This window comes from Schistocerca gregaria, chromosome 1, assembly GCF_023897955.1.
Source record: "Schistocerca gregaria isolate iqSchGreg1 chromosome 1, iqSchGreg1.2, whole genome shotgun sequence".
Taxonomy (NCBI): Eukaryota; Metazoa; Arthropoda; class Insecta; order Orthoptera; family Acrididae; genus Schistocerca; species Schistocerca gregaria.
The window spans coordinates 1,029,323,820-1,029,347,652 of NC_064920.1; the positions used below are offsets into that span (position 1 = coordinate 1,029,323,820).

The window sequence follows — 23,833 nt, forward strand, 5'->3', positions numbered from 1 at the left end:
CTTGGGTAAAATATTCCGGAGGTGAAATAGTCCCCCATTCGGATAAGGAGAAAGAAAACTGGCGTTCTACGGATCGGATCGTGGAATGTCAGATCCCTTAATCGGGCAGGCAGGTTAGAAAATTTAAAAAGGGAAATGGATAGGTTAAAATTAGATATAGTGGGAATTAGTGAAGTTCGGTGGCAGGAGGAACAAGACTTCTGGTCAGGTGAATAGAGGGGCATAATATACCAAATCAAATAGGGGTAATGCAGGAGTGGATTTAATAATGAATAAAAAAAATAGGTGTACGGGTAAGCTACTACAAACAGCATAGTGAACGCATTATTGTGGCCAAGATAGACACGAAGCCCACACCTACTACAGTAGTACAAGTTTATATGCCAACTAGCTCTGCAGATGATGAAGACATTGATGAAATGTATGATGAGATAAAGAAAGTATTCAGGTAGTGAAGGGAGACGAAAATTTAATAGTCATGGGTGACTGGAATTCGAGTGTAGGAAAAGGGAGAGAAGGAAACATAGTAGGTGAATATGGATTGGGGCTAAGAAATGAAAGAGGAAGCCGCCTAGTAGAATTTTGCACAGAGCACAACTTAATCATAGCTAACACTTGGTTTAAGAATCATGAAAGAAGGTTGTATACGTGGAAGAACCCTGGAGATACTAAAATGTATCAGATAGATTATATAATGGTAAGACAGAGATTTAGGAACCAGGTTTTAAATTGTAAGACATTTCCAGGGGCAGATGTGGACTCTGACCACAACCTATTGGTTATGAACTGTAGATTAAAACTGAAGAAACTGCAAAAATGTGGGAAATTAAGGAGATGGGACCTGGATAAACTGAAAGAACCAGAGATTTACAGTTTCAGGGGGAGTATAAGGGAACAATTGACAGAAATGGGGGAAAGAAATACAGTAGAAGAAGAATGGGTAGCTTTGAGGGATGAAATAGTGAAGGCAGCAGAGGATCAAATAGGTAAAAAGACGAGGGCTAGTAGAAACCCTTGGGTGACAGAAGAAAAATTGAATTTAACTGATGAAAGGAGAAAATATAAAAATGCAGTAAATGAAGCTGGCAAAAAGGAATACAAACGTCTCAAAAATGAGATCGACAGGAAGTGCAAAATTGCTAAGCAGGGATGGCCAATCCCAAAGAAACCAGGTGTTGACAGACTTGAAAATTACCGAACTATCAGTTTAATAAGTCACAGCTGCAAAATACTAACGCGAATTCTTTACAGACGAACGGAAAAACTGATAGAAGCCAACCTCGGGGAAGATCAGTTTGGATTCCGTAGAAGTGTTGGAACACGTGAGGCAATACTGACCCAACGACTTATCTTAGAAGACAGATTAAGGAAAGCCAAACCTACGTTTCTAGCATTTGTAGACTTAGAGAAAGCTTTTGATAATGTTGATTGGAATACTCTATTTCGAATTCTGAAGGTGGCAGGGGTAAAATACAGAGAGCGGAAAGCTATTTACAATTTGTACACAAACCAGATGGCAATTATAAGAGTTGAGGGGTATGAAAGGGAAGCAGTGGTTGGGAAGGGAGTGAGACAGGGTTGTAGCCTCTCCCCGATGTTATTCAATCTGTATATTGAGCAAGCAATAAATGAAACAAAATAAAAGTTCGGAGTAGGTATTAAAATCCATGGAGAAGAAATAAAAACTTTGAGATTCGCCTATGACATTGTAATTCTGTCAGAGACGGCAAAGGATTTGGAAGGGCAGTTGAACGGAATGGACAGTGTCTTGAAAGGAGGGTATAAGATGAACATCAACAAAAGCAAAACGATGATAATGGAATGTAGTCGAATTAAGTCGGGTGATGCTGAGGGAATTAGATTACGAAATGACACACTTAAAGTAGTAAAGGAGTTTTGCTATTTGGGGAGCGAAATAACTGATGATGGTCAAAGTAGAGAGGATATAAAATGTAGACTGGCAATGGCAAGGAAAGCGTTTCTGAAGAAGAGAAATTTGTTAACATAGAGTATTGATTTAAGTGTCAGGGCCCGCATCTCGTGGTCGTGCGGTAGCGTTCTCGCTTCCCATGCCCAGGTTCCCGGGTTCGATTCCCGGCGGGGTCAGGGATTTTCTCTGCCTCGTGATGGCTGGGTGTTGTGTGATGTCCTTAGGTTAGTTAGGTTTAAGTAGTTCTAAGTTCTAGGGGACTGATGACCATAGATGTTACGTCCGATAGTGCTCAGAGCCATTTGAACTAAGTGTCAGGAAGTCGCTTCTGTATGGAGTGTAGCCATGTACGTAAGTGAAACGTGGACAATAAATAGCTTAGACAAGAAGAGAATAGAAGATTTCGAAATGTGGTGCTACAGAAGAAAACTGAAGATTAGCTTGGTTGATCACATAACTAATGAGGAGATATTGAGTAGAATTGGGGAGAAGAGGAGCTTGTGGCATAACTTGACTAGAAGAAGGGATCGGATGGTAGGACATATTCTGAGACATCGAGGGATCACCAATTTAGTATTGGAGGGCACTGTTCAGCAGTGTTCAAAAATGGCTCTGAGTACTACGCGACTTAACTTCTGAGGTCATCAGTCGCCTAGAACTTAGAACTAATTAAAGGTAACTAACTTAAGGACATCACACACATCCATGCCCGAGGCAGGATTCGAACCTGCGACCATCAGCAGTGTCTTACGCCGTCTCGCCATACGACGTGTAACAGAGATTACGAAATTAAACAGGAACAGTTACTCACTGTCTATTGATTCGTCGAGCACTTCGCCACCTTTGTTCCTATGGCGATCAAATTCTGGAGGTAGAATTGTTTCAGCAACAATATCCCAAGCCCTTCTAGCTCGAGCATTATATCACTACAATTCTGCAGTAGACGTCCGGAAGTGGTGAGTAGAAGTTCCTGTTTCCTGTCCATCGCTCGTTCTATTGCCCCCAAAGAATACTATACTGTCGATGTATAAATGATCAGAAGCAGGAGGAACTATGCTTGGGCTCTCTTCTCTTTTATAACAACTTGCACGCCGTTAACAATGTCGCTACTTCCTTCGTATCATACTTCGGTATTTGTCTGATATACGAAATTCCAGATTCCTAAGCTCGCTCATCAAAACGTTTTTTTAACGGCAACGTGGTATTTTTAATATCAAGTCAAATATTATCAGTACATTTGGTCTCTGGCCCAACTGCCCTGTTCAGATGTTGGTTTTCTCCTTATACCTAAATGTTGTCATCTGTGATAGAGCATGGAACTGACACGGTGCCATCGTTCCGGGTTGACTGTTCCTGTGTACCCTGGATGTCGTGTTGTCTGTCTCAAGTTTTAGACTTTGCTAATGTGTCGTTTTATCGTATCGCTGATTGTTGACTACGTTCAGCTCTTCGTTTAACTCTCTAGTTATGGTCCATAGCGGCCCCTTCAGTATTAGTCGCAAGCATCAATATTACTACCAAGACGGCTGCATCATTTACGTTTGCCCTTTCTTGATTTCTGAGGTGTCAGATTTACGTTGTGTCCAGCGCTACAGCAACTTACATGTAAGTCACAAATGTTTCATGATGCCTTACGCATATTTCCTCGGAGAAGCCTATGCAGAAATCGCCGTATCTCAGTAACCGTGCACGTTATCCGACGGTTCCTGAATAATAAGCGAGAATTATAGTCGCTTAAACATATCAGAGGTAGTATACGGTAGATCATTTATGATCATAGAAGCCATAATATTTCAATATTGCGGCTGGTCTCGCATGAGGCGAGAGATACGTTCGTGGGTCGCTCATTCTGTCTCACCACTCTACATATCATTTTCATGACGAGCTCAGTGGTAAAACATTTTAACTTTGCTTCCTTCCTGTGGCGAAAAGGAAAGTGTTCCAACTCGTCTGTTGGAGCGAGCCAGATGCGTGCCAGAAACCCAGGCTGCTTCGTGACTCACAGGCCAGCACGCGAGGCGCTGGAATGTGTTTGTCGACTGTGACGGCAAAGAACATCTTTCATAACTGGCTCAGTGGTCTAGGGGTATGATTCCTGCTTTGGGTGCAGGAGGTCCCGGGTTCAAATCCCGGCTGAGCCCTTCCATTTTATCCCCAGAAGGTGAAAATACGAATACACTTCGAAATCCCTAAGCATTCTCACGTAAGAGTCAATTATTGAAAGCAAACTCATAATCTCGCGAAAAAATACTAGTAGAAATCCCTTGCAGTAATATTACTGGACGGATTTCTTTATTCATGCAGGCTGTGCTTCAGACTTGACACTTTCAACAAGAATCTTGTTACTGAGGAACTCGTATTTTTTCCCAAAGTAGATAACTATCAGGCAATGAGGGCACATCAGTCTCCAAATACAGTGCTTCCGATGACCTTTCATGGACTGCAGTAACAATCAAGAATCCACCTATTTGAACATCACAATCAAGAAGCTACCCATTCTCATACGAAGGCAGAGTGACAGCCAAATCGATAGTGAAAATTCCACCAAGAATTGGAAGAAAGAAAGGAGAAGTGTGCGCGATCCACTGATCTATACATATCCGTACAGGGTGATCCATTGATCGTGACCAGGCCAAATATCTCATGAAACAAGCGTCAAACGAAAAAACTACAAAAAAACGAAACTTGTCTAGCTTGAAGAGGGAAACCAGGTGGGACTACGGTTGACTTATGGCAGCGCCATCTAGTGGGCTAAACATAGAACCATCTGGTTTCCCTCCTCAAGCTAGACTCCTGGTCGTGCGGTAGCGTTCTCGCTTCCCACGCCCGGGTTCCCGGGTTCGATTCCCGGCGGAGTCAGGGATTTTCTCTGCCTCGTGATGGCTGGGTGTTGTGTGGTGTCCTTAGGTTAGCTAGGTTTAAGTAGTTCTAAGTTCTAGGGGACTAATGACCATAGATGTTCAGTTCCATAGTGCTCAGAGCCATTTGAACCATTTTTCAAGCTAGACGAGTTTCGTTCTTTGTAGTTTTTTCGTTTGATGCTTATTTCGTGAGATATTTGACCTGGTCACTATCAACGGACCACCCTGTATATATTATTTAAAAAAGTCGTCCGGCCGTCGTTGTTTAATGTTACCCTTTCGAAGCCGGGGCGGGTCGCTAGTATGTTAGAAGCACAGTCCGGTTGGTGCAAAAATAATTGACCGGAAGATAAAGACAAGCAGCGAACTTCATACAACGCCACTGTATACGCGATGTACAGTCATTACGTCTTGCGAGAAACAGAAAAACACAGAAGGCTGTGAAGATAAATCTCAACAACGTCCTTCCCGGCATGGGACCAGCAGCAGCCAATGAAACCCGTCTCCGCCGCTCACATCTTCTTGTCAAAGCCAAGAATGGAAAAAAAAGTGTACGGTGAATCAGTAATTAAGTGAGAAGGTGTTTCCTCTGTTTCTCTCGCCTTCGTTTATTCTCGTACACTGTGGAAAGAGGTTTATTTCATTGTAAGAAGAGTCTTACAGTTAAATCATTCCCCGTCTATCAGTGTGCATGCACCAACTACTAGTGTGTCTGCGGCAAATACTAAGTCTAATTAGTGTGCCATATTCTTGTTTTTCCGATCACCTGTATGCTTTTCCTGCTGCATTTTGAAAATTGTATCTACAACTTTTACCTATAAATCAAGTAATAAATCTTCATGCTTAACACACCATACTGCATATCTCATGATTCCTCCCTTTTGTTCTTTTGTTTTTGCTTATCGTGTGCATTTCATGTATTGTGATTCTACCCCTGTGACGATATTCGACAAACAATCATCACGATCAGTCTCGTAACGCGCACACAATTTCACGGAGATCGTCCCCCGCTGCTCTTCACGGTGATGTTAGGCGGCGAGGAACCCATCTTTGAGTACCCCATCTGATGAACGAGTGTGTCAGCACCACTAACAGACACGTCTGGTTGAGCAGCGAGGAGTTTGATTGTTATCCGTCGATCACCTGAATGAGTGTGTCCGCATGTTCCAACATTGCAGAAGAAGCAGCTGTGTGCGGGCTGCCGCCACGCGGGGGTTCGGAAAGGCTTGCGCGACGTTGTCCCTGTGATGACAGACGCCTCGCCCAGCGACTCACCGTGCCAGGTCTCCGTAGACATTTTGCACACCCTATGAATCTGTGATGCTCAGGTTTACCGCTAAATGACAGCTCTCTACTTGGGACGCACCTCCTTTAGAGACGCAACTTTTCAAGCGTACGTATAGCGCCGCCACTTATCGGAACTTAATGACACTACAGGGGCTGAAGCGGGAGTATTCCACTATCTCCCACAACAACTTTCGCATTGTTTAACCTAAACAGGGCGAGAAAAAGAATGTGTTGCATTACTTATTGAACACTCCTCGTTGTTACACTATGTGATCGAAAGTATCCGGACACCACCAAAAACATACGCTTTTCATATTACGCCCATCGTGCTGCCACCTACTGCCAGGTACTCCATATCAGCGGCCTCAGTAGTCATTAGACATCGTGAGAGAGCAGAATGTGGCGGCGCTCCACGGAACACACGGACTTCGAACGTGGTCAGGCGATTGGATGTCACTTGTGTCATACGTCTGTACGCGAGATTTCCACTCTCCTAAACATCTCTAAGTCCACTGTTCCCGATAGTAAAGTGGAAACGTGAAGGGACACGTACAGCACAAAAGCGTACAGGCCGACCTCGTCTGTTGACTGACAGAGACCGCCTGCGGTTGAATAGGGTTGTAATGTGTAATAGACAGACATCTATCCAGACCATCACACATTAATTTCAAACTGCGTGAGGAGCCACTGCAAGTACTATGACAGTCAGGTGGGAGGTGAAAAAACTTAGATTTCATGGTCGAGTGGCTCCTCGCAAGCCACACTTCACGCCAGTAAATGCCAAACGACGTCTCGCTTCGTGTAAGGAGCGTAAACATTGGGCCATTTAACAGTGGAAAAGCATTGTATGGAGTACGAATCACGGTACACAATGTGGCGATCTGATGGCAGGGTGTGGGTATGGCGAATGCCCGGTGAACTTCGCCTGCCAGCGTGTGTAGTTGCAACAATAAAATTCGGAGGCTGCGGTGTTATGGTGTGGTCGTGTTTTTCATGGAGGGGGATTGCAGCCATTGTTTTGCATGGCACTATCACAGCACAGCCCTACACTGATGTTTTAAGCGCCTTCTTCTTTCCCTCTGTTGAAGAGCAATTCGGGAATGGCGACTGCATCTTTCAACTCGATCGAGCACCTGTTCATAATGCACGGCGTGTGGCAGAGTGGTTACTCGACAACAATATCCCTATAATGGACTAGCCTGCTCAGCGTCCTGACCGGAATCCTATAGACCACCTTTGGGATGTTTCAGAACGCAGACTTCGTGCCAGGCCTCGCCGACCGGCATCGATACCTCTTCTCAGTGCAGCACTGCGTGAAGAATGGGCTGCCATTCCCGAAGAAACCTTCCAGCACCTGATTGAACGTACGCCTGCGAGAGTGGAAGCTGTCATCAAGGCTAAGGGTGGGCCAACACCATATTGAATTCCAACACAACCGATGGAGGGCGCCACGAACTTGTAAGTCATTTTCCGCCAGGTGTCCGGATAATTTAATCACCTAGTGTATGTCATATTACTCATAATGAAAGCAAGAATTTTACCAAGTTGTTTAATACAAAGCATTGCCTACGTACACGGGGATAAATCAACAATCAATTTTTATTGACCTTATGTTTCAATGTAGTCACCCTGCTTGGTCCAGCGTGACGCAAGCTTTCCCATGCGTTCCGAAAAAAAGGGCTTTTGTTAGGCTACACGCTAGCTAAGTGCAAACCGTTTCTTTTACCAGCTGATCGGAGCTGAATCGACGGCCTCCTAAAGCTTCTTCAAGTGGCCCTAACAGATGGTAGACTGGACGAGAGCGGGACTGTATGCAGAATGCTCAAATACCACGAACGTAGTATCTGAAGACTTTGAGCAGTGTGGGTGGCGGTATGTGGATGCGCATTGTCATGCTTCAAAAGAAACACCTGTTATGCGTGATCTGATAAGCAGAACTGTGACTAATTTGTCTTGTTAAACATTGGCATCTGTTGTGGCTGTAGCTGGACCCCGCTCTTTCCTCACGATCGTTCGAAAACTTTGGAACTGTTCAGTCCAATGGTAAACACTTCACTGTGACAAAACATTGTCCCCGTATTGTGCTGAAAGTCCATGGATTGCAGCTCCTTGTACTCATTCAGACAACAAAAACCGGTCTGCGGAACGGTTTTGTTTTATAGCGCAAACGGAGAGCGGTGCAGCCTTTCTTGGGTCTTAACAACCCAAAGCGGAGTGATGTGGTAGGGCGCAACCTAGCATAGTCGAAGACAGCGATGCCGACTAGCGGCTGGTGAGTACAGTTAGATCCAGGTACTTATTGACTTCCCCTTTTTTTCCCGTCGTATTAAATGCACTTTCATAGTTTGTTTGATTGCCTGTCATGTCTTGACTGATTATACAATAGAAGTTTGGTTGTTTTGGGGGAAAAGACAAACAGCAAGGTCATCGGTCCCATGAGATTTGGGAAAGATGGGGAAGGAAATCGGCCGTGCCCTTTCAGGGGAACCATTCGGGCATTTGCCTGAAGTGATGTACAGAAATCACGGGAAACCTAATCACGATGGCCGGACACGGATTTGACCCGTCTTCCTCCCGAATGAGAGTCCAGCGTGCTAATCACTGCGCTTCCTCGCTCGGTAGAGTAGAAGGAAAACTGGTTTTTAAAATAGAACTGAAAAATGCGTCGCACTTGTTCAGAAGCGAGATTGTGAGAAAAAAGTCGTTAAGAGAGGAACGTATTGAAAGAAATAGCGGCAAATTACATACGAAATGAATGTTGAGAGGTGTGTAAATGCTGCTTGCTTTGTAACTTTAAACGGTATTCTTGTTATTAATTCTAAATAACGTATGTACTGGTTAAAAAAATGTGCAAATCCTGGATGAGCCCTTACATTTTCCTTTGTCACATTAAACCAGCTAACGAGTTTTCGTTGTATTAGTCACCGAATGAAACACCTAGATTTGTCAGAAAGCCTTGGTTATTACTCTTGGGAGGTGTATTTAGTGTTCATTGACCATAGTACAGGCTGTAATCCTCTCATATTTAACCTCTGCCGATGTGCCTACTTTGTAAAATGTACTTTCGCTGGGAAATGAAGTGATCGTATGGCATTGTTGGCCGGTAGGCCCCATCCGCGGAAGTTCGGCCGCTGAGTGCCAGTCTTATTTCAGTCGACGCCACAATGGACGACCTTCGTGCCGGTAATGAGGATGAAATGATGATGACAACACAGCACCCGGTTCACCAGTGGAGAAAATCTCCATCGCGGCCGGAATCGAACACGGGCCCACTGCATCGGAGGCTAGCACGTTACCACCCAGCTAAGTAGGTGGACTTTCGCTGGGAATTCTTGACCCTATTCTGATAAAACAGGACTACAATCAGGAGCGTACCCAGACTCTTGAGTTGGTGCGAGGGCGCCCTGTTAGTTTCGCGATGGATGGTCAAAATAGCTTCCAGAGTTCAGAATTTGTTCTGGATACACTTGCTACTAGCCAGTGCCGACTATTTGTTCCAACGTTCTTCAGACTGATACTGATTTGATAACGCCTGTCTGTGTGGCACGGCGCAGGATGCGAGTTCGGTTTGTGAAGATCTTTTTCTTTTCTTTCTCTTTTAAGCATCTGTCACCATCCCCTGCCTTTCCACCTGGTACGCCTCTAACTATAGCGTAATTAAGTTAGTTTTAAAAGGTTCATATTCGTCAAAATAATTTATTCCCACAGTTATTTGTTAGGTACGTATTTCGAACACTCTACTCATTATAGTACAGCTATGTACACTTCACCTTGTTTTATTGTCGGACCAACGGATGCCCATTTTTTTAAAGTCTTTATTTCAACAACAATAATAATTATACAACATAACCCACTTCCTTATATGATTAGTGGGTTCTAATTTGTTTAAACATCAAAAGCAGCTTATTATAATTTAATTAATTGTGAGCTACAGCTATAACTAATTACAATGGGCAGCTAAATTCCTACAAGTATTAGTATTTAGTGTATATATCTTGACTAAACTCTACTGCCTGCAGCGTCACAGTTTTGCCAGAGATATACCTGTATAAACCTATTTTATTGCCTTGCCCATCGAGCTAATCCCGATGGGCGTGCTCCTGACACTGGGCAGGCCAAGATGGTATTCGCTGCAGGTTCCTAGTAAATAATTTCCTAATCGAAGTCCTACTAACTAGTTCTAATCTAAGTCAAATCCGGTGATTTGTCTAGCCGGTGTTGTTGTTCCCCACTCCCCTAGTCCTGTACGTGGCGGATTCCAGATTACGAGAATGTCGGCCTATCCACGCGCAGGCGGTATAGGAGTAGGGCGCGTATTCGGTGTTTAGTATGTCTCAATTTATTTTACATTAATTTATGTTCCTCTAGTATTCCTTTAGCACTTTAAGTGATACCTCATCTGCTAGTTTATTGAGAGTTTGAAAAGTGTCTTGTTGTCTTATTAGTAGGTGTAGATAGTTCCGCGTTGTCAGCGCGTACACAACTTTCCCACTAGAGCGCGCCCCGCTAAGCTCGTCCGTCTCCGCTCTACGAGATGGCGCTGCCATAAAGACGGACCAAATTCTGCTTCCGCCGATCCGCGTACTAATATGAAACGCAGCCAATGAGATTGCTGCTAACGTAGAACCTTTTCTCCTCGCGGATCACAATCCCGCAGTGATACCTGAACGCGCGAGGTATTATAACGAGTGTACACACCTCTGATTAGTCAGTCTGCATTAGTCTGCAGTCAAGTTTCAGTCTGCGCCTAATAAGATTATCATATTCCCGTACATAGCCATGACGATAAATGAACAGACACTTTGTCAAGTATCAGAGATATGTGAGAATAAGATTAACGTTCCAAGACCAAAGGAACTTCAGATTGTCAATTGTAAATAGCATCGAGAATAAAGTTAAGTAAGGTTTATGATTGTTATTATTTTAATAATTCCAATCCCAAAGAAAGCAGGTGCTGACATATGTGAAAATTACCGAACTATCAGTTTAATAAGTAACAGCTGCAAAATACTAACGCGAATTCTTTACAGACGAACGGAAAAACTGGTAGATGCGGACCTCGGGGAGGATCAGTTTGGATTCCGTAGAAATGTTGGAAACCGTGAGGCAATACTGACCTTACGACTTATCTGAGAAGAAAGATTAAGAAAAGGCAAACCTACGTTTCTAGCATTTGTAGAGTTGGAAAAAGCTTTTTACAATGTTGACTGGAATACTCTCTTTCCAATTCTGAAGGTCGCAGGGGTAAAATACAGGGAGCGAAAGGCTATTTATAATTTGTACAGAAACCAGATGGCAGTTATAGGAGTAGAGAGGCATGAAAGGGAAGCAGTGGTTGGGAAGGGAGTGAGACAGGGTTGTAGCCTCTCCCCGATATTTTCAATCTGTATATAGAGCAAAAAGTGAAGGAAACAAAAGAAAAATTCAGAGTAGATATTAAAATCCACGGAGAAGAAATAAAAACTTTGAGGTTCGCCGATGACATAGTCATTCTGTCAGAGACAGCAAAGGACTTGGAAGAGCAGTTGAACGGAATGGGCAGTGTCTTGAAAGGAGGGTATAAGATGAACATCAACAAAAGCAAAACGAGGATACTGGAATGTAGTCAAATTAAGTCGGGTGATGCTGAGGGAATTAGATTAGGAAATGAGACACTTAAAGTAGTAAAGGAGTTTTGCTATTTAGGAAGTAAAATAACTGATGATGGTCGAAGTAGAGAGGATATAAAATGTAGACTGGCAATGGCAAGGAAAGCGTTTCTGAAGAAGAGAAATTTGTTAACATCGAGTATTGATTTAAGTGTCAGGAAGCCGTTTCTGAAAGTATTTGTATGGAGTGTAGCCATGTATGGAAGTGAAACATGGACTGTAACTAGTTTGGACAAGAAGAGAATAGAAGCTTTCGAAATGTGGTGCTACAGAAGAATGCTGAAGATAAGGTGGATAGATCACGTAACTAGTGAGGAGGTATTGAATGGGACTGGGGAGGAGAGAAGTTTGTGGCACAACTTGACTAGAAGCAGGGATCGGTTGGTAGGACATGTCCTGAGGCATCAAGGGATCACAAATTTAGCATTGGAGGGCAGCGTGGAGGGTAAAAATCGTAGAGGGGGACCAAGAGATGAATACACTAAGCAGATTCAGAGGGTACTGGGAGATGAACAAGCTAGCACAGGACAGAGTAGCATGGAGAGCTGCATCAAACCTGTCTCAGGACTGAAGACAACAACAACAACAACAACAACAACATTATATTAATAAATGTGTGTGAAAATTAATCAAGTTCTGTTTAAATTTAGTCACCGTCAATCTGCTACTCTAAGCGTGCATGTGGCATTTCTATCGCCTGACCTAACGGCAGAAGATAAACACGCCACGATAAGACCACGAGACATATTGCTGACACTCGCCTACTTCTCTAGCGCGACAAGTTAAATAATCTGATGGTGTGTGTACCGAAGGTCTTACAGTACGCACACCACAGTAGCTATGTGTTACAGTTAGGTAATTGGTCACGTAATGTGGAAGCAACATCTTTGAAAAGGGGGCACTCGTAGATCTCATGATCAGGGGTACCTTCCGGTTCACCACATTCACACGCGGGTGTGGCCCTTTTCCCGAACCGATATAAGTATGTTGAGTATGGCCCATGTCCAGTGAGAAAATGGATTAGTCCTCTAGTGTGTTCGAAGTATGTCATTTTCAATCGTTCCCTAATATTTGGAAGAAGTTCAAATGTTCTACGCCCTGTTTCATCCGCCTCCCGTAGTTCTTGCCACAGTTGTTCGGCCCTTTGCCGACTCTCCCCCTTATCCCTAGCCCCAGTGCCTAATATCTCTTCTGTCTTCGCGACGTTCCTTAACCCAGAACCACGCAGGCTGCTCTCTAATTTTGATGTCCAGGGGAAATTGTGTGTTTAGCCTTCTCACTATTACTAATTTCCCAGCTAGAAGGCGTTCTTTACTCTATAACTGTCTTCGCACTTAATCGGGTTGCCGTGAGGTAGGATGCTGGGAGACGTGCACCCCCCCCCCCCCCCTCTTCTGCAATGACCTACGTACCGGCCCGACCCCCAACACTTTTTACTTCTCCGTGAATTATTTCTCAGCTCTGACATCATTATTGCTTTAAGTGCCTCAATTTTACCACTCATACACACTTTCATAATCCAAATTTCTGACAGGCATGACTTCTCCAGAAGCATTCTTTCTTGATCTAGGTGCTGATGAACTCGTTTCGTCCCTTAACGCCAACGAACCAATTGTGTACAAAAACTAAGTTTTCTAAAAACCTGATAGTAATACACTTATGCAATCTGCAGGCTTTCGTGGCCCTTGTTACTGAAGTTTAAATCTTCTGGGTTGTTAGGCCGCGTCCTATTTTTCGAAACAATGGACATTTTGATCTCTGTGCTGGGATTTTCTTCAGGTCCTTGAGCACTCAGTCTACAGAGGACATCACAAGATCCTGAAGAACACCCCAGTAAAGTGGTCGAAAAAAGAAATATGATGCGGTCTAACCATTGCAGCAGATTTTAACTTCAGTATTACTCGTGCTACACATCAAACCTAGGCGAAGTACAGCTTCAGTTGCGGAGTCACAGTATCAGTTGCGGAGTCACAGTATTTTGCGCTGATTTTATTACAGTTAAGAAGTAAATTCAAACATGCATTGTTATGTTTGCTTTTTGATGCGTCCTAGTTGTCACTGATAATTTCAATACGAAAATGTTCCTCCTGTTTTTCTTTTCGGATAGTTTTCTCTTAGTTTTTCTGTAGGGGAGGGGGGGGGGGGGGAGGTAGCGCTGCCGTGGAGGCTAAGAATCAGGTATCGCCCCAGTTTATTAACTTCAGAAAAGAGAATGCGTATTGAATACAGAGACTACGTCACATACGTTGCTGTGGCCGGGCACAACATAGGTTCAAAGCCAGAATGTCAGCGTTTCTTTATCAACCACGTTCCTTAATCTTAAAATTACTGTTAACACGTGATAAAAAAGCTTAGAATATTATAGTTTAGAGCCATTAACCACATATAATATGTATGTAAGTTTTTAGCAGACACTATGAAGTAGTTATTCCTTTCATTATGAGATCTATTGGGCACTATAAAAAAACCATATTATGAGATCATTGATGCACGCTTAAAATAATCATCGCACTATTTCAAAACTGTCAGCGCAGTAACGGCCTTAGGATCTTCTACATTGGCTTGCCCAGACATTTACCCTGGAGGGGGAGGGGGCGTCGCAAGACTATGATTTTAGCTTTTGATATAAGTAAGCTGGTAAGAAATAAAAATTCTGTGCTCCAGATTGCAGGGCGGGAGGAGGAGGGGGTGCCCCTCTTCCGCCCCCCCCCCCCCCCCATCTCTCCGCCCTCTTCCAAACACATATGGTTTACTATATGGAATTATTTAGTCTTTCATTAAACATAGCTCCTTATGACAGTCTCTCCTCCTACATGGAATACAGTAACTGGTGCAAACAGCGAAGAAAAACCTAATAGGTACAACCGTAAGGGAAAACGTGAATTTGATGCGAAATTAGAAATGTGTTACAATTTCAATCTACTGTACATTAAAAAGCAGGCGTGATGAGAACTACTGTTTTTCGGAGTTACACAGTTTCCGGAATTAAATAGTAATTGGCTACAACATACAAATGAATTCGACTAAGAGCGTTTGAAGAATCTAGTTTTTGCTCAATTGAAACGAGCTATGCAGCTGTGATTCATTATAGATAGTGGATGCACATTAGGTGGATTTATTTAAATTAAAATGCCGATGATATTTGATGCAGTGTTTCTGGTTGTTAATTTAAACAGATCCTCTTGACGATAGGTGTACAGTCCTCCGAAATGCTTAATGGATATATTAGTAAAATCACTGGTTACAGCTATGTGTACACTTCATTTGATTTTTGTGGTTTACTCTAGCACAACAAACATATGGTGCTCCAGACAGTTGGTGCATGTTTTAAATGCCTTAAAATGTAAAGAAATCTGCGTGAGCAACTGAAGATGCGCACCATGCTCTAAAGCCGATAGGAGAACTAATCAACGACGCGCTTGGTTGCTGTTCATTCCGGATTACGACTCGAATGTGTTCACTACGGCACCTCAAGAGGCATATGAGTCAGTCGCAATCTGTAGATCCCTGACATCGTTCATAATGAAACAAGCATTTAAGGAAAGACGTTAACCCCCTAGAATCTGTTCAATGAATCAGCACTCACAAAGGGTCGTAAGAGCACTTCAACAAACTTCACTAACTGCACCAGGTTTTAGCAAATCAAAATTTACACGACATTCTGGAGTTGATCTAGTAAAATAGCTTTAACTTTGCTGCTTTCGTCTGTTGAAAAGGAGTGTTCCCTAAAGGCTTATTCTAGCGTGGCAACAGGTCCCTGAGAGAGAGAGAGACACCACATTGTTTCGTGACTCACAGACCAGCACGCGAGGCGCTGGAATGTGTTTGTCGACTGTGACGGCAAAGAACATCTTTCATAGCGGGCTCAGTGGTCTAGGGGTATGATTCCTGCTTTGGGTGCAGGAGGTCCCGGGTTCAAATCCCGGCTGAGCCCTTTACTTTTATGCTCAGCAGGTGAAAATAGGAATACACTGCAAAGTTTCTACGCATTCTCACGGAATAGACCATTATTGAAAGCAAACACGTAATGCTATGTAAAGCTGTTGGTAAGAATCCCTTACAGTAATATTTCTGAACTGATTTCTTTATTGACGCAGGCTGTGCTACAGACTTGTCACATTCAAAAAGAATCTTGATTCTGAGGAACTTTTTATTTTTCCCAAAGGAAGGACTGCAGTAACGTTCACGATTCCACGGAGAGGAAATTAGTGTTTAACGTCGCTTCGACAACGAGGTCATTAGAGACGGAGCACAAGCTCTGATTGGGGAAGGATGGTGAAGGAAATCGGCCGTGTCCTTTCAAAGGAACCATCCCAACATATACGTGAAGCGATTTAGGGAACTCACGGAAAACTTAAATCAGAGTGGCCGGAGACGGGGCTGAACCATCGTCCTCCCGAATGCGAGACCAGTGAGCTAACCATTGCGCCACCTCGTGCGGTAGGATTCCACGCATTAGAAGAAAACAATCAGGAAGTTACCCATTCTCATACTAAGGGATTGTAACAGGCAAACCCATAGTGAAAATCCGATTATAAACTGGAAGGGAAAAAAGGACAAGTGTACACGAAGCGCTAATCTATACATATTATAAAGTCCCTCGCCGCGTTTTTCTGTCTGTTTTGCCCTTAATCTCAGGAACTACTGCAGGTATTTTAGTAATGTTTTCACTGACAGGCTAATGCACGAGGAAGGCTTGTGTTTCCTTTATATATATGTTATAAAAAATCGTCCTGCCATGGATATTTAGTGCTACCCATGCGAAGCCAGGACGGGGCGCTTGTCATCCGAAAAGCACAGACAGCTTGGTGCATAAATAATTCACCAGAAGATCGCGACAAGCAGCAAACTTTATACGGCGCTGTTGTATACGTGATGCAATTTAGTTATCTCTGTAAATTGCTGTCTTATTTGTGTGAGAAACAGGAATCTGGCAGTGGACCACAAATGGACCAGCTAGCATTAGAAGACCTGTAGCAAACGCATATTCGCTCGCAGGGAATTTATACGCTCCACGTAATGAGTAATGGAAGAGATGCTCGTAGCAGCTTCTAATTCTATTAGTATTTTCTTCATACAGACTATGACGGAGGATTTTTATGCAACTTTGCGTTTAATAAACGTATTGGCTGAACGTGTATCTTTTTCCCATTGTGTAGAATACTAACTCTGTAGATATAAAATTGACAACGAACTGTAAAAATGTTATTCTGTATATTGTCTGTATTGAGGTAGGTTTCTGTTTTGACTCATATTAGTAACGTGTGTAGGATTTTGCTAAAGCGGAGGATTACGCTGTTGAAAAAGGAGACTGTGGTTATTCGTGCTCATGTGTCAATCAGCGCCAATTCTGTAAACTATAATCTGTTTGTGCGGGATTTTGAACTCGCACCTTCATATGAATCGGGAACTAGTCTGAAATACATCGAAGAGAAGACCCGAGAACTGTTTTCTGAACGAAATCGATTTGGAGACTGTGAAAACGCGATTCAGTGTGATCCATAGCTAAGCAAATGTCAGACTTTTCCGTTATTGAAGGAGACCGACATCGGTAGTTTAGATTACGGATGTGGGCTGTGAGGGAAGAAGGAAACCAGTTAGTAGAAGGTCCAGGTGAAAAGTCTGGAGTGTGGATTAGCTGCATTTAACGGTGTTCGCCTGTTAACTGTGATCTTCCGAAATGTGGTGTAGGAGGACTGAAGACGAGAACGATTCTGATTACTGCTTATCTGTGTCAACGAAAAACGGTCGTTTCGTTTCCAGTTACAAGGAATATGTTTTTAAAGCGGTCGCAAATTAGTACAGAGCGACATTTGTTTTGTCGATATTTATTTAAAGAGAAGTAAAGTACGAGGAATAACTAGTACTCCAACAACAACTAAGCAGTGCTGCTGCAAGGGGGTAGCAGTCAGCACGGTAGAGGCTAGTACGCTAGTTGCTGCTAGAGTAGTGGCTATTCTTCCCCTTTTGCTGTCCCTATTAATACAATCCGCAGAACAAACATCGCATTAGACTATTTTGGGACCGCTCTGTCTAATGGACATGTTTAATCCCCCTTTCCAAATAATTTTGTTTCCAGCAAACCGACGCTTTCCATTGATGTTGGGCGTCATACGAGGCATATGATGAGCTGTATTTGTTTGGGATTACTCCATCTAACAGGACAGAAAATAAATCGAAAATATATGTCGAATCACCAGTAAAAATTTGTTCAAAAATGTTCATATGTGTGTGAATTTCTAAGGGACCAAACTCCTTGGTCATCGGTCCCTAGACTTACACACTACTTAAACTAACATGCTAAGAACAACACACACACCCATGCCTGAGGGAGGACTGGAACCTCCGGTGGCCGGCCGGAGTGGCCGAGCGGTTCTAGGCGCTTCAGTCTGGAACCGCGCGACCGCTACGGTCGCAGGTTCGAATCCTGCCTCGGGCATGGATGTGTGTGATGTCCTTAGGTTAGTTAGGTTTAAGTAGTTCTAAGTTCTAGGGTACTGATGACCTCAGATGTTAAGTCCTATAGTGCTCAGAGCCATTTGAACCGAACCTTCGGCGTGAGGGGCCGCGCAGTCCGTGACATGACGCCTCAAACCGCGCAGCTGAAAATTTGTCTTAAGAGAGATACATGTATACCTGGTATCACCGTTCAAACATTTGATGAAACTTTGTGATGAGACGTTTCTTAAATTAAATAAATTAACTGTCTGCCCTCAGGCATTTGCTCTCCTCAGACACCATGTTGTTATCGGACAAGGTGAGTGATGGTACAGTTTTGTAAGACAGTACAAGTCCATTAAAAACTGCTTTGGTACTTCAGTTACATGGTGAACATATAATTGTTCTGCTTAATAACAAAACAACTTACATCGACAGTATTTAATTGTTTTCTTCCAAATCATAGTGGGATTTTCATTATCATTTGCTGGTTACATTGCCTTCGTACACGAATGGTTAGCTTCTTGATCATTTTGATAAATGTAAGACACAGCCTGGATGAATAAAGAAACCAAATCAATAATATTACCGTACGTTTCATGAAACATATATATATATATATATATATATATATATATATATATATATTTGGTTTTAGAATTGGACTATTGTGTAAGGATGTTTAGAGAATTACGACTGTATTCGTATATTCACATTTTGGTGATAAAATTGGGGGGCTCAGCCGGGATTTGAACCCGGGACCTCCTGCACCCAAAGCAGGAATCATACCCCTAGACCACTGAGCCCGTTAAAAAGATATTCTTAGCCTTCACAGTCGACAAACACATTTCAGCGCGTCGCGTGTTGATCTCTGAGTCACGAAACTCTGGCGTCTTTATCAGTAAACTGGCTCACTAGCATACGTCTTTGGAAAATATTTCTCTTCGACGGACGAAAAACGCAAGGTTAAAGTTGTTTTATTAAATGGACACCAGGACCTTCCATAAAACCTCTTCTTGCTGCGAGAATACTAGAGCTGTAGTAGCATCCCGGATATGTCTGTCCCTAAAATGCCTGGATTCGTCCTCGTCCTCTTCTGTTGCTCTTCTCTCCATAGCTTCTTGGACGCAAAGTTAGCCACACTTTCTGTGCTCTCTTGGACAATCTGTTTTCATCCATTCTGTAACATGCCCAAACCATTCTAGTTGTCTTTCTTCTATTCTGTGCGTAATGTCAGCATGTAGCTTTAACATGGTCTGGTATTTTATGTGATTGATTGTACTGAAGTTACAAGCCGTTGATTTTAAGGGCCTTAACTTCTACAAATCGATACACAAACCGTTGCTGACACATTTCATGTGGAGATGCTAGATCACACTACTAGGTGAGTTGTTGCTTATGTGAAGTTTATTTCTTGTCCTCCTTCAGAAGATGGGTGTAAATCCGTTGAAGCCATGGTTAAGGTTAGTTGAAAACCACTATTTATTGCAAATGGTTCGCTGCCTTATTCACCTGCTGCCCGTAATACTACAATGAGTCTGTGTCAATTCTCTTAGTTTCTCATTTATGACGGGGTCAAGTCGGGAAATACTACATGCTCTTCTGAAGTGGTCCGTTTGTAAAACTCTCAAGTCTCTTATTTCCTTCTGTGAGTTCTCAGAATTCACTCCCATAGCTTGTTACTGGTTCCAAGATGAATTTATATAGCCTAAATACATTTTAACCTTTAAATGCAGTTTTGAGGACCAAAGTATGGAATTGAATTTCTGAATAGCCATCCTTCCCTGCCAGGTTCACCTTGCGGGGCGATGCAGTTGTTGGCACTGTGGACTCGCACTCGGGAGGACGACGGTTCAAACCCGCGTCCGGCCATCCAGACGTAAGTTTTCCGTGATTTCCCTATATCGCTCCAGGGAAATACCAGGACTGTTCCTTTGAAGCTGTACTACCGATTTCATTCGACATCCTTGACACCATCCGAGCGTGTTCAAAAATGGCTCTGAGCACTATGGGACTTAACTTCTAAGGTCATCAGTCCCCTAGAACTTAGAACTACTTAAACCTAACCAACCTAAGGACGTCACACATATCCATGCCCGAGGCAGAATTCGAACCTGCGACCGTAGCGGTCACGCGGTTCCAGACTGTAGCGCCTAGAACCACTCGACCACCCCGGCCTGCTCCGAGCTTGTGATCCGTCTCTAATGGTCTCGATGCAGACGGGAGGCGAAACCGGATACTTCTTCCTTCCTTCCTTCCCGCCTGATCCGGTTTTGGATATCTGTGTCACATCTTCCTTCACGTGACAGGGTACTACCCACGTACTGAAACTCTGTACACAGTTTAATAACCTGTTCGTCAATGTCGGAGGTACTTCCCTCTTCTCCACAACGTAAGTATTCCGCCTTTTCAGACCCCACTTTTTATGCTCTTTCGACAACTTCCTAAGCATGTAAGATCTATCCTCTTTATAGTTTGCTGCAGCGACCTGATCATCAGCATAATAAAAGTGTACACATACACTGGTTCCCTACATCAGCCCCCACAACCGTGCAATTTCTACACCATAAATCCATTGCCTTTTGCTCATACAACTTGAAGAGTTCCTCACAAGCGACTTCTAATCAAGCTGCGGGCCTATGGGGTATCGTCTCAGTTGTGCGACTGGATTCGTGATTTCCTGTCAGGAAGGTAGTAATAGACGACAAATCATCGAGTAAAACTGAAGTGATATCAGGTGTTCCCCAGGGAAGCGTTCTGGGACCTCTACTGTTCCTGATCTATATAAATGACTTGAGTGACAATCTAAGCAGTTATCTTAGGTTCTTTGCAGATGATGCTGTAATTTACCGTCTAGTAAGGTCATCCGAAGACCAGTATGAGTTGCAAAGCGATTTAGAAAAGATTACTGTGTGGTGTGGCAGGTGGCAGTTGACGCTAAATAACGAAAAGTATGAGGTGATCCACGTGAGTCCCAAAAGAAATCCGTTGGAATTCGATTACTCGATAAATAGTACAATTCTCAAGGCTGTCAATTCAACTGAGTACCGGGGTGTTAAAATTACGAACAACTTCAGTTGAAAAGACCACATAGATAATATTGTGGGGAAGGCGAGCCAAAGGTTGCGATTCATTGGCAGGACACTTAGAAGATGCAACAAGTCCACTAAAGAGACAGCTTACACTACACTCGTTCGTCCTCTGTTAGAATATTGTTGCGCGGTGTGGGATCCTTAACAGGTGGGATTGACGGAGGACATCGAAAGGGTGCAAAAAAGGGCAGCTCGTTTTGTATTATCACGTAATAGGGGAGAGAGCGTGGCAGTTATGATACGCGAGTTGGGATGGAAGTCATTAAAGCAAAGACGTTTTTCGTCGCGGCGAGATCTATTTACGAAATTTCAGTCACCAACTTTTTCTTCCGAATGCGAAAATATTTTATTGAGCCCAACCTACATAGGTAGGAACAATCATCAAAATAAAATAATAGAAATCAGAGCTCGAACGGAAAGGTTTAGGTGTTCGTTTTTCCCGCGCGCTGTTCGGGAGTGGAATGGTAGAGAGATAGTATGAGTGTGGTTCGATGAACCCTCTGGCAAGCACTTAAATGTGAATCGCAGAGTAATCATGTAGATGTAGAAGAGTGTGGGAGACAACAGCATCCTTGTTGCAGTCCTGTAGCTATTCTAAGGACCTCTCTAGAAATTTCTTTCCCGACTGTAATGAGATATTGTGCCGACTTGTAGATGTTTTATAAATCCTGATTTGCCAGAATGTGAAGCAGTTTGTGGAGAGCTGTTACCGACTCTTTCTGAGTGCACTTTAGGCTTCATAACAAAATAGCTTGCATCGACGTTATTTAATGCACTTATCGTTTCTTTATTTCTTGCAATTCATGGTGGGAGTTACATTGTCTTCGTAAGAGAATCGGTAGATCTTCCTGTCTTGGATGTTACTCCAATTCAAGGGAAGACAATTGGCTGGAGCGAAGTCACAAGGTTCCAGCAAAAATGACAAGTCTCAAGCACAGCCTGCATGAATAAAGAAATCAAATCAATAATATTGCTTGTATATGTATATATGTGTCCGAAAGAACAGAGACCACGAGGGATCCCCTGCTGTGATACATACACTGCCGCATATAAAACTTTTAGGTTCGCCGATGACACTGTAATTCTGTCAGAGACAGACAGCAAAGGACCTGGAAGAGCAGCTGAACGGAATGGACAGTGCCTTGAAAGGAGGATATAAGATGACCCTCAACAAAAGAAAACGAGGATAATGGAATGCAGTCGAATTAAATCGGGTGATGCTGAGGATATTAGATTAGGAAATGAGACGCTTAAAGTAGTAAATGAGTTTTGGTATTTGGTGAGCAAAATAAATGTTGATGGTCGAAGTAGAGAGGATATAAAATGCCGACTGGCAATGACAAGGAAACCGTTTCTGAAGAAGATAAATTCGTTAACATCGAGTATAGATTTGTCAGGAAGTCGTTTCTGAAAGTATTTGTATGGAAGTGAAACGTGGACGATAAATAGTTTGGACAAGAAGAGAATATAAGCTTTCGAAATGTGGTGCTACAGAAGAATGCTGAAGATTAGATGGGTAGATCACATAACTACTGAGGAGGTATTGAATAGAATTAGGGAGAAGAGAAATTTGTGGAACACCTTGACTAGAAGAAGGGATCGGTTTGCTAGGACATGTTCTGAGGCATCAAGGGATCACCAATTTAGTATTGGAGGGCAGCGCGGATGGTAAAAATTGTAGAGGGAGACCACGAGATGAATACACTAATCAGATTCAGAAGGATGTAGGTTGCAGTAGGTACTGGGAGATGAAAAAGCGTGCACAGGATAGATTAGCATGGAGAGCTGCATCAAACCAGTCACTGGACTGAAGACCACAACAATATATATATGGAGAGACGACGTCGATTTTGAACCGATGACCTGACCTGGGGGATAGTAGATGTTCTCATGATGATTCCAGCGTCGTCCTTCAAAAGATAGCATAGCGTAGTTACCAGAGCGCTCTCTGTATCTACTATTTAATAGGGAATGATCACAGCCAGAAGGCTTGGTGTGAAGCGAGCCGTCAACCATACCACGGAGATGCACTTGTGCTTCCGACAGCAGACTGAACAAGTTTGTAGACGAGGTTCTGGACGTCCACGCAGCACAGACGCCCGCTAGGATCGTACAGCTACAGCAGCACTGTTCAGAGGTTAAGAGGTTTTGTGAAACCAGATGTGTCAACACAAATTCTTCCGAACCACTTATTAGCAGTGAGACTGTGGGCACACGCACACCGTTAGTTTGCCTTCCACACACGCCACAACGTCGAGGACCATGCCTCGACTTCTGCCGTCAGATGGTCACTTGGAAGATGGACTGGCGCTCTATAATCTTGAGTGATGATAGCAGATTCTGCCGGCACCCAAGTAATGGTGGAATAGGCTGCATGATGCGCAACTTCACTCCCAACGTCCATGGCGAAGTCTATCTTTGCAACCACGACACCATGCAGCCGCGGTGCAGATGGGCCCAACTACATGCCGAATGGACTCCTCAAGATTGTCATCACGTTCTCTTCACCGATGAGTGGTCGCATATGCCTTCAACCAGACAATCGTCGGAGACGTGTTTGGAGGCAACCCGGTCAGG

At 43.4% G+C, this 23,833-nt stretch overlaps 1 protein-coding gene and 3 non-coding genes across 4 annotated transcripts in view; 2 read left to right on the plus strand and 2 right to left on the minus strand.

Annotated features, from left to right (window-relative positions):
- Window positions 1–23,833, minus strand: part of LOC126279034 (uncharacterized) — a 587,657-nt gene that overhangs the window by 247,217 nt on the left and 316,607 nt on the right. The window lies entirely within an intron of this gene.
- Window positions 4,000–4,071, plus strand: Trnap-ugg (transfer RNA proline (anticodon UGG)). The gene has a single exon. It is a non-coding gene; the product is annotated as a tRNA-Pro (tRNA).
- Trnap-ugg (transfer RNA proline (anticodon UGG)) lies at window positions 15,589–15,660 on the plus strand. The gene has a single exon. It is a non-coding gene; the product is annotated as a tRNA-Pro (tRNA).
- On the minus strand, window positions 18,899–18,970 carry Trnap-ugg (transfer RNA proline (anticodon UGG)). The gene has a single exon. It is a non-coding gene; the product is annotated as a tRNA-Pro (tRNA).